General features: G+C 43.8%; 1 long non-coding RNA gene across 1 annotated transcript; it reads left to right on the plus strand.

Annotated features, from left to right (window-relative positions):
• Positions 1–348: 348 nt before the first annotated feature.
• On the plus strand, positions 349–10,820 carry LOC146075652 (uncharacterized). The gene is made up of 3 exons (XR_014473608.1): positions 349–504; positions 4,313–4,582; positions 7,358–10,820. It is a non-coding gene; the product is annotated as an uncharacterized LOC146075652 (long non-coding RNA).
• Positions 10,821–11,264: the final 444 nt, after the last annotated feature.

The following is an 11,264-nucleotide window of genomic DNA, read 5'->3' on the forward strand; positions in this document are numbered from 1 at the left end:
CTGATGGCGGCCGATTGGCGATATAATCGCCAGGACCCGGCTATATGAGAGGCGCTCCATCTGTACTAAGCTTATTAAGTGATACAATGGAGAGTGATAACCACCAGCCAATCAGCTCCTACCTGCCATGTTACAGGCTGTGTTTGAAAAATGACAGGTAGGAGCTGATTGGCTAATGGTTTATCACTCTCCATTTTATCACTTTTTAATACTTAGTACTTCTCGCCCACTGTCTTTGAAATGACAGAAGCAGATTTTGGTTGGTTGGTTTTGGTACCTTTTTATTCCATCCAGCAGCGAGACATTCTCCCCGGGAGAACACGTTGTACATCTTTTACCAATCAGCTTCCTTCTTTCTTGTTGTGACAAAGTTTGCAGTGAGTGAGGAAGCCTCACACAGTCTCATTCTGCTGCCCAGAGATACACACTGCCGCTCTCCAATGCAGCTCTCCCCAATCTGGGCGCTCGCCAGCCTCTTGCTTTTCTGTGTTCGTCAAGTATGTGGTAAGTTTACATAGTATATAACCATATTTATTCCCAACTATGATCTGAGAATGGAAATTACTGCTGTATATATTTACTGCACCCATAAATTGAGCTGGCACACCTGTATGTAACGTGATGTTTATAATGCGATAAAATATTGCGTTAAAGAAATAAATATGTTTAAAACACTGGTATAAAATAAAGGTTACAGACAGGTGTCTTGGGCTCACTGCTTGCAGTTTCGTCTCCCCGCACAGATCGGTGGAATTTATGTTTTCTTTTTAATGTTACTGAAAGCAATGAGATATTATTTGGGGCAGCAGCCCAGCCAAGAGCCAGGATTAAAGTAGGGATGGGGCATTACTATTGTATTGCTTTATACCAGGGGGCTGTGTTATTTACTGAGGGGCACTACTACTGCGGCTACTTGTACACTGTGGGCACTACTACCTTGGCTACCGATTATACACTGTGGGCACTACTACTGCGGCTACTTATACACTGTGGGCACTACTACCGTGTCTACCTATTATACACTGTGGGCACTACTACTGCGGCTACTTATACACTGTGGGCACTACTACTGCGGCTACTTATACACTGTGAGCACTACTACCGTGTCTACCTATTATACACTGTGGGCACTACTACTGTGGCTACTTATACACTGTAGACACTACTACTGTGGCTACTTGTACACTGTAGGCACTACTACTGCAGATACTTATTATACACTGTGGGCACTACTACTGAAGATACTTATTATACACTGTGGGCACTACTACTGCAGATACTTATTATACACTGTGGGCACTACTACTGCGGATACTTATTATACACTGTGGGCACTACTACTGCAGATACTTATTATACACTGTGGGCACTACTACTGTGGCTACTTATTATACACTGTGGGCACTAGTACTATAGGTTACTTATTATGGAGGCAATACAATGATCTCATGTGTACTTTATTGTATCATCTGAGTTTTTTTCCAAACTAACTTATGATCTGAAAATGGAAAATAACTATGGAAACTATAACTCAGTTTTAGGTCATTGGTTTCATCCATTATTGCCGCATATGAATACAGAACACAGTTTAGGTGTCATTTATTATTCTGGGCTTCCTCTTGGAGCTCCAGCAGATATTAAGGGGTTTCCTCACCCTCACCAGCTGGGGTACCAATAATCAGTGTAAAAGCCACATGCACATTTGGGGCACTGACCCAGGTGGGTATTTGTGAAGCCTCGCTGACGTGGCAGCTGCCGTTGCTGCGTACTGGGTATGGTAATACATAATGACAGGAAGTATCGCTGTTTATCTGCTGTTACATAAGTCACTGTGTAGCTCCTATAGCAGGGTATGGAGGCTGCAGTAATAGGTTAGAGGACAGCAGGAGAGGTCTCTGATTTCCTGCAGTAGTCCTCTTGTTGAATACTCCCTCCATGTTATGATGGTAACTTTGTCAGAATGTTGATAGGTGAAATATTGACATTGTCAGAATGATGGCATTAGGGTTAGGCTGTGGGCAGGAGGGATAGGGTTAGGTTGCAGAGGAATGTTAGGGTTGGGCTATTGGGATGTAAGGACTAGGCACTAGAATGTGGATAAGGGTTAGGGTTATTGATTACAGTTGTGTAGGGGAAATATACTAACTGTAATGCTGGAGGACGCAGCTCTCACCCGAAAGTGTCAGTCACATGTCTGCCAGGACTTGGAAGGTGCCGCTGATGCCGCTAAGACAATGTTCATCACTGCTGGACCACCAGGACAAAATGTTGACATTCTAATATCCGTCTGCATGATGAATATCAACATGGTCAAAGTCGACATTAAGACCAAGTCAACATAGTCATGCCTTACACGATGAATATCAACATTATGGGGTACTGTATATTCAATGCCCTTGAGGCCAGATATGATAGCTTGCTGTCCGTATTCAACTTCCCAGTTCACTCGCCATTTCCACCTCCCTGGTTCTTTTCAGAGAGGTCGAAACGGCGGGGCTCGTCTCAAAATGCAGCGGGCTCGCTGCATTCATGGTGAACCTTGCTGTTTAGGGGAATTCTCAACGTTCCCCAAGGATTTCCCAGAAACACTGAATACAGCGAGGGGCCAGCGAGGGGGTTCGACAACGAGGATGGCTTGTTTACGGTGATCCTCGCCAAAAATAAGCCATCCTCGCTGCACAAACTCCCTCGCTGGCGGCATTGAATACTGCCCTGTGACTGTCAAGATTTCGTACCCCTCCTTTCTTCAACATAGCTATAGATACACCCCACAACTGTGTGTGATATGTGGAATATGTAATGTAATGGGTTAAATGCTGGCATAGCATAAGCTCATTAAGGGTTATTGGCATGAAGACAGAGGCCGGTGTCTTGTGCTTGCTGATAAGTTGCTAACAGTTTCGTTTCTGCACAGAATCCTGCAGCATCGCTGTGCTGTGTGTATTGCTGGCGTCTTCCTCCCTTTGTTATAACTGGCTGCAATGAGTTCGTACCTCTGGCAGCTTTCCAAGGCCCAGGACTGAAAGCAGAGCAGAATTTTCAGATTTTTGCTAAGTGGATAAAGGGATGAAAGGAGAGTTAGTTTGTGGAGCATATGTTAGTTACAGTTTTTATGCTGCGCATGCTCACACAAACCTCAGGCATGTCATCACTAGTGACGGAAAGAATGTAATTAGGTTGTAACCAGGCATTTTATGTAGGCAGGGTTCCGAGCTGGTATGTTGATGTGATCCATACATGCCAACCAGTTGCGGCTCCAGGGGGTGGGGAAATAAGGGAGACAAACCAACTGCCACAGAGTCAGCTTAGGATGACAGTTGGTGGCAGTTGGTGTGTCTCCCTATTGAATTTTGAACTTTGCTGCAGCCCCTCCTCTGGAGCCGCCACTAATGCTAGCAATCCCAGAATGGCTGAGTGCCTCGCAAAAATCTGCACCAACGCCCCCTGAGCTCCACACATACCTTATGTCACATCAATGGAAGTTGCGAAATGGGACGGTAGTTTGAGAGAGAGCTTGGATCAGAATTCTGTTTTTTTCAGAATTGGAGTAATAACAGCGTGTTTGAACAATGAAGGAAAGACACCAGTAGAGAAAGAGAGGTTACAGATTTTAGTTAAGATTGGGATGAGCACAGGAGACAGAGATTTACTTATTTGCGAGGGTATAGGGTCAAGAGGAAAGGTAGTAGAGTGGGAGGAATACTTAATCTTCATTCATGGGATCAAATGAAGTAAATGCGTTAGAGGGCTCAGGTATGGAATTGAGCAGATCACCAGCTGAGTTGGAGGATAACACTTCATCTCTGATCCTGTCAACCTTATCCCTGAAGTAGGAAGCAAGATCTTGTGCATGGATAGTGGCTGGTGGCTTGGGTGAGGGAGGGTTGAGAAGGGATTTAAATGTATTAAAAATACATTTTGGGTTAGAAGCTTGAGCAGAAATGAGAGTTTGGAAATATGGTTGTTTGTCAGAGGAGCCAGGCAGAAAAATTCCAGAAATCGTGTTGGTTGCCCAGGTGGGCGATAGATTGCTGCAACACGCAGCGAGAAAGGAGATGCCACCTGCACTTGAGGGTCTGGGTATTGTTGGCAGTGAGGGGCAGTAGGTTGAAGTTTTGCCTAGGAAGCCGAGGAGCCCTGGGGCCCATGTTATCTGATCTCTTAGCTTGGCGATAGAGTTAGCTGACCACTAAGGGCGATGGGAGGACATTTCTGACAAGGGCAATGAGGAAATTATGCAATAATGATGTGACATGTAAGTCACTGTAATGTCAACTCATTGATTGTTCTAATGGACTCTTTCTCTCCCCAGGATTACTGCCAATTCCCACTATACATTTTCAGGACAATATAAAGGAAGGTTATGAAACAAATATCACCTGCGCACTGCAAATCGCTGACCGAACGAATGTACAATTAGTGATAAGTGGCAATGCCAATTTTACACAATGTGTTCCAGGCAATGGACCTTATCCAAATATCACCTGTACGCTGAATGTCACCGAATCCATGCAAGACACAGAGTTCATATGTGAAGCTCTTTTTAAAACCCAAAGCAAGCCACAAAAGCTGCATGTTCAAAGTAAGTACAGTATGGTACATACGGAACCCTTATATTGCTTTTACCTAAGCCTATAGCTGGTTCTCCTTCTAAACAGTACATACCTATCTATAGCTCTGATATAATGGGAGAGAATCAATCGGTCACTCAGGTTTTCCCTTTCCACTCCATATTTTATTTTGTCATTGGATTCCTGAAAGCGCATACTGAAAACTCAGAAACATCCTGGTGTTTATTTAGCAATGAACACATGTGATGTGATGGTTGGATGAATATTTGCATGGAAAATAGTATGTGCATACTACATACTTCCCAGCTTTAGCTGTCGGAGAAGCGAGACCTTCTGCACCAGAGGTCTAATCGCACCAGCAGTGATCACCAGCTGAGCAGAGCATCAATGATCAGAGGCTTGTTCATTGACCACACTGGCTTCAGTAGATTAGTATAACACTGATGTTGGCTTTAATACAGCACATCATGAAGGAATAATTATAACAACTGTTTCCGGATAATAACATTTGTGTATGAATGTGGCATTGTATCCATTATACTGGAATCTGGGACACATACACACTGTGCCCTTCTGTTTAATGAAGTGTTGATAAACAGGTTAGGTAGGATTCTGCGACAGTTAGAATGTCAGAACAAATATTGACAAGAGAATGCGAATGTTTCAAATAAATGACTACTGTGTGGACATTGTCTGGTAGACATTACAGTGTTGGTGTTCTCCCTTGAAAGACATGAAATGCGTCACATATTTAAAAATTGTAAGAAAATGCTCTCCTGTATATACTGTGTATACAACACCCCTATGGTACAAATCATACATGCCTACTCTCCTGCAAGATTAATTCAGGAAACCACTGTCCTAAAACCATCAAACTTTTATGCTCAACTAGTATAAACCTCAAAATATATATTATTTCTAAAAGGTGATTTTTCGTGACGCTCCCTTTTTAGCCCTTATTACCTATTACCAAAATTTATAAATTGATCATTTGCAATTGCACAATGTGTACAAATCAAATTTAAAAATTGACAATGCTCCGTTTACCCGCTCAACTTTTCTGCTGCATTGTATCCGATCAGTGTATGAAAAACTTGGGGGATTCTACGCGCTTATAAGACTAGCAGCACTGCTACACTACCACAATTCCAGTCCACTGTGAAGTCTCTGTCCCTCCCCAACTGACACCTAAAACAGAGTCGATAAATGCGGTACCATTTGAAATATTACATTCTCCCCCTCTGCACATTGTACTGTTTGTTTTCAAATCATTGTTAATTATGGTGTTGGGGTACCACATACTTGCCCACTTGAATTATGCATGTCCCCATGCATTGCATAACATGAGGAAACAATAGAACCGTAATAACAGTTTTAAGGCCCATACACACTGGTCGATTTTGAGCTGTAAGCAGCTCAGTATTGTCTTTTAAGCTGCTTTCAGGTCAAAAACTGCCCAGTGTGTACAGGGTATCGATGATCGCTGTTGCGCACACACCCACATCATCGCTGGCCCCACCGCTCATCTGCTGGTATTACCAGCAGATGAGCAATGGGGTGGAGGGCTTTTCATAGCTTCTTGCTATGGAAAGCCTTCCACCCTCGGGAAAATCGCTCAGAATGGCTAAAATTGTTCAGTGTGTATCCACCGAGCTATTTTCAGCCCAGCGATTTTCCCCATCAACATTGTCCATACATGCTTGGCAAAACTTCCCAGTGTGTATGGACCTTTAGATTTCAGATAGATTTTAGATAATCTTTACCGTAACTTGCTCAACAACCGGTCGCCGGTGCCATATCCCTGTTTTCAAAGCCGCAGCTTGGGACTAAGCGTTAGGGCCTTCCAAAGGCTGCTTATCTTCCAGATCTCAGGAGCAGCTAGCAGTGGGGATCACAGTAGAGGCCTCTATACACAAGCCCTGATACATCCATTCTCCCAGAGACCTGGACCCCTTTTCTATAATAAGAGGGAAGGGCTCCTCCTTAGGTATGTCTAAAATTGAAGGAAAAATAAATAAAACCTATTAGGTGGCCCATGTGAAAATGACTTTCCCTTTTTCTCCCTTCATACTTAATCTTTAAATTGTTACCTCATTTATCAAATTTGGTTAAGTTCACGGCTGAAGACTTCAGCATCTCCCATGTGTGGCCCCTTAAGATGATCACTTTTGTTCGGCTACTCCAAATGGTTATAAAGGAACCTGTTCTTCTTTTATCCTACTACAAACCACCATCCTTGTTACTTGTACTTGCCTATGTCCTTAGTGTCCTCTCTGGGAGAAGTCCCGAGATGAGACAGTTCAAACCAGTCTTGGGGGGTGAGGCCAAACTGTCTTGTCTCTAGGCCTCACCCCCAACACAGAGAAACACCTGTGATTTACAGGTCCACCATGGGGAAGCGGAGCCAAAGGACACAATTTATAATTTCATCCCACCCCTTCACGACCCCCATGATTTCTAATACATATCACACCATCCTGCCTCCTTCACTAGCAAGCGGGCAGGATGCAGGAGAGCTGCCTACTCTTCTGGGGCTGTTGGGGACTTTGCCAAAAAACGTGAGCCTCCTGCAGCTAACATGGGGGTAGGCAAGTATGCAGTGAAAGCAGTAAATAATGAATTCGAAAATATAAGACAATGATCAAACAGGATAGATAGATAGATAGATAGATAGATAGATAGATAGATAGATAGATAGATAGATAGATAGATAGTATTATTGTCACCATGATTTTTACGTCAAACATTTCTTATGCAGAATCTGACTCTTGATCATCTATTTCCAGAACCTGAACCTGACTCACCAGGACCCAACCGGGGATATAAGAAGGATCCTGATCACACCAACATCATGCTTTTGTTGATATTTGCATTTTTGCTATATATTATGTATTAGTATTGCACTGCATAGATCACTGACTCCCTCCCCCCTCCCCCAAAAAAAGAAAGAAAAAAAAATCATAAAAGAGTAATAGAATAGAAAAGGGAGAGCGATCTTCCAATGATTAAAATATCATACAGTGCACTGCCAAAAATTCTGCCAACTGTGAGGATGTGTGAGAAACCGCTGTGTGGTTACATCTCCTGAATGTTCCTTCTACCTGCAGCCAATCATCAAGGACTCCACTTGGTTCCTACATTTGGAAAATGACCCATTGATGTTTAAAAGTTAGGTAATAAACCCCAAAAGTCTGTATCTCAGCAGTCAGAATACAGGCAGCGGAATCCTGATGGATATTTTTTTTTCTCTAATCTCTAATCCTACCCATAACCAGCACTCCTGTAACCTAACCCTAACTGTCACTACCCACAGCCTAACCCTACCACCCTGTAGCCTAACCCTAACCCCCCCCAGCCCCGCATCCTGACCCTCCTATCCCCAAGGCCATTACTTACCTTCAAGATCCTGACCATATCACAAGTTTAGATACAATACTGGAAAGTTTATAAAATTTTGAATTTCATAATAGAAAAAACCTGGGTACCTGTGTATTATCATGGCGCCCACTAAGCAAACAGCTTAGTGGGCTATTCTGCATAGGAAAATCACATTGCTGTGCAATGCGTGCGATGCGATGCGTTGCGATATCCATGTTAATGTCACAGGAGTGCTTATACAAGGAAATATCGCATAGGATCGCATGGCACCAAGGGCCTTATTCAGATCTGCGTGCATTCGCAGATGGGTATCTGCGCATGTGCAGGTATATGGTGCGTGCACCCATGGCAGCGAGGGGGGGGCGGAGATGGGCGGGGGTCGCCGGGCTGCCCCATCACCATATGGGAACGCCCAGCGTTCCATGGGCGTTCCCATGAGAACGCTGGGCGTTCTCATGGTAATGAGGCAGTGACGCGGGTGTGTTGGCCGGGTAGCTGACATCACCGGATGTCAGCTGCCCGCCCATATCACGCCAGCGTGCACGCAAATGTAAGTAACTCAATAGTCACTTATATAAGCGTGCACGCTAAACATCATTCGATGGTCGGTGACCATCGAATGATGTGGGCGAACACCCCAGCAAAGCCAATGGATGTTTATGCAAAACATCCATTCGCTGCTGTGCGGGCGAAGCCGCACTTTGCTGGGGCGGCGGGGGGCGTGTGTTCGCCGGGCGGGGTTTGGTGGACTCGCAAGGCTGCGAATTTGCAGCCTTGCGAAAACCTGAATAACTCCCCAAATGCGATGCGATATTTCATTGTATAAGCACCCACGCTATGAGATGTGATGGGTGCTTATTATGACATGTGATGCAAGCACCTCTGCCATTGTTTTGCGTCACCCCCAGTATTCACGTCTGCCCAAAGCATGGCAAGTGCAGCGAGCCCCGAGAGGGTGGCGGAACGCGTCCTCCGACCTTTTCATACCCCCTCTATCCACGTCAGCGTGGAGTTGATTTTATATAGTGTGGCGAGCGGAGCGAGCCACCGAGCCCAAAGCGTGGTGAGTGTAGCGACCCCCGTGAGGGGACGTGGAATACATGTAAAGTAATCCACGGGGCTCGCTGCGCTCGCCACACTATAATGGAAGAAATAATGACAATACAATTAAAAACTTGTAAGAAGAATAATAATGATGAAAAATGAAGAATGGTAATAATGAAAGAAATCATGACAATACTCAGAACAAATATTTTGAATGATTACAAATTAATTAAGAAGAACAAGAACAATTATAAACTTGTAAAAAGAAGACATTAATGAAAACAGTCAATCTGCCAATTACAGCAGTGTGAGTGCATTCAGGATCCAGTAAAATGGCTTCTCTCCTGACAAACACTTCCGCCACAGGAACTCCTCCAAGTAAGACTGCAAATGGTGCCATGCAGTCCCCCGTTGGCGCTTGTTCCACCATTTGCAGGCACCCCAAAGCCGTTCGATTGTCTGAGTGTGGACACCTGTATCGGGGTCTATGAAGTGGTATCTATGATTTACGCGGGCGTGCGTTTACCCTGCCTGCTCCAATTGTTCAGAACTGTATCCTCGCCAACAATCCAAGTATATTGTTGTGCCCGGCTCTATATTGTCATTAATGACAGACATCAGCGTACTGGCATCACGTTTTGGCACTTGGACAAAGAAACAGAGGCCAGTTTCTCTGGAGATCACTCCAAAAACCCATTGCTGGGGCAAAACACGCCCAACATTATATTTCCTTTTCACATAAAGCAGGCATGTCCAAACTATGTCCCTCCAGCTGTTGTGAAACTACAAGTCCCATCATGCCTTGCCACAGTTTTGCTTTTAGGGAATGCTAAAACTATTGCAAGGCATGCTGGGATGTGTAGTTTCACAACAGCTGGAGGGCCATAGTTTGGACATGCCTGACGTAAAGGGTCTTGTCAACCTCGACGATTTGTCCAGGTCCAACAATGCGGCGCTGCGGTACAGGCCTGCCGCATCCATCCATTGTACTTCACAACTTATTTGACATGTGCAGCTCATGTTCACAAAAATTTATAGATGTGAGCTCTTGTGCCCAAAAATAGATGAATCTCACCACAGTGAGAAATGGGAGACGGCAGCATGAAAAAAAGGTCCCCTCTCTTAGGCTAACCTTATTTCAGCACACTTTAATATGGCACATAGATTCTTTCAGTGCCAAATGCATGGGGTGGCCGTTTTTGCAATTCCGCTTCTGCGGCAGAAGACGATGCTCCTGAAGGAACCGGATAGCCTCCTCCTCCGTGTTAGGGAGGGTGAACATATTAGGCACAGCTGATTCTCCCATCATTTAATAATTATCTCCTGGAGCTCTGAGTGATGCTGCTATCCTGTCACAGATTCACCTCAGAGCGATTCTGACAGGGAGCAGGAATACTGAATACGCAAATAACGTATCTCTGTATGCCTTTGTAAGTGAATATAAGATGCGATTTCACTATGGTGCCGTACGTATGTGAAGTGGGCGCCATGATAATACACAAGTATCAAAACCTGTATACGTTATTTACTGAGTAGGAATGACGATGATGATGGGGAGATTTAAGATTAGGAGCTTTGCCCTTTTGTTACATTTTTAAAATAAAGTTTATGTTTCTGAGCTTATTAGGAATGGACATTTATCATGGGAATTAGAGAAAGAGAAAAAAAGATACATATTGGTTTCCCACATGGAGCAGCGAATCAAGGCCAATCAGCCCCATCAGTACTACAATTACTATAAATCTAAGCCTTGTTACATAATATGTTCCTCCTAATATTGTACTTATTTAATATTATGCACTGCCTTTATATAATCATTTAACAATATGGTCCCTTTATGTATTTTAAGTGTCGTCGTGTCCACTTTCCCACCTTTTTAGGTGAATAATTATTCTTTGCACCCAGTACGTGTTGTGGTGTAGCTTCTGCTATGCTTAGCTTTTTTGGTCATCTTTCTTGATCTGACATAGAAAAAGGCAATAGGAATATGAACATTAACCTTTTTTAAATTCAATCATTTTTATTGAAGTTTTTGCGCACAAAATCAAAATAACAACACCCCAAACATATAAAGGGCAGTTAAGGCAACAAGGTGTAATTGCAAACAGACACAAGCAAATTAAACCGATATAAATAGTCAAGTAAAAATGAGCAGGGTACAGTATTTATAACAAATAAGCATAAAGTATCTATAAAGCCCCCATACACGGTCCGTTTAACGGATCCGTTCTGTGCTGAAACCGCACACATCGTGTCGGATCGCATCCCTAG

This window comes from Crinia signifera, chromosome 4 (assembly GCF_055691185.1).
Source record: "Crinia signifera chromosome 4, ASM5569118v1, whole genome shotgun sequence".
NCBI classification, from domain to species: domain Eukaryota; kingdom Metazoa; phylum Chordata; class Amphibia; order Anura; family Myobatrachidae; genus Crinia; species Crinia signifera.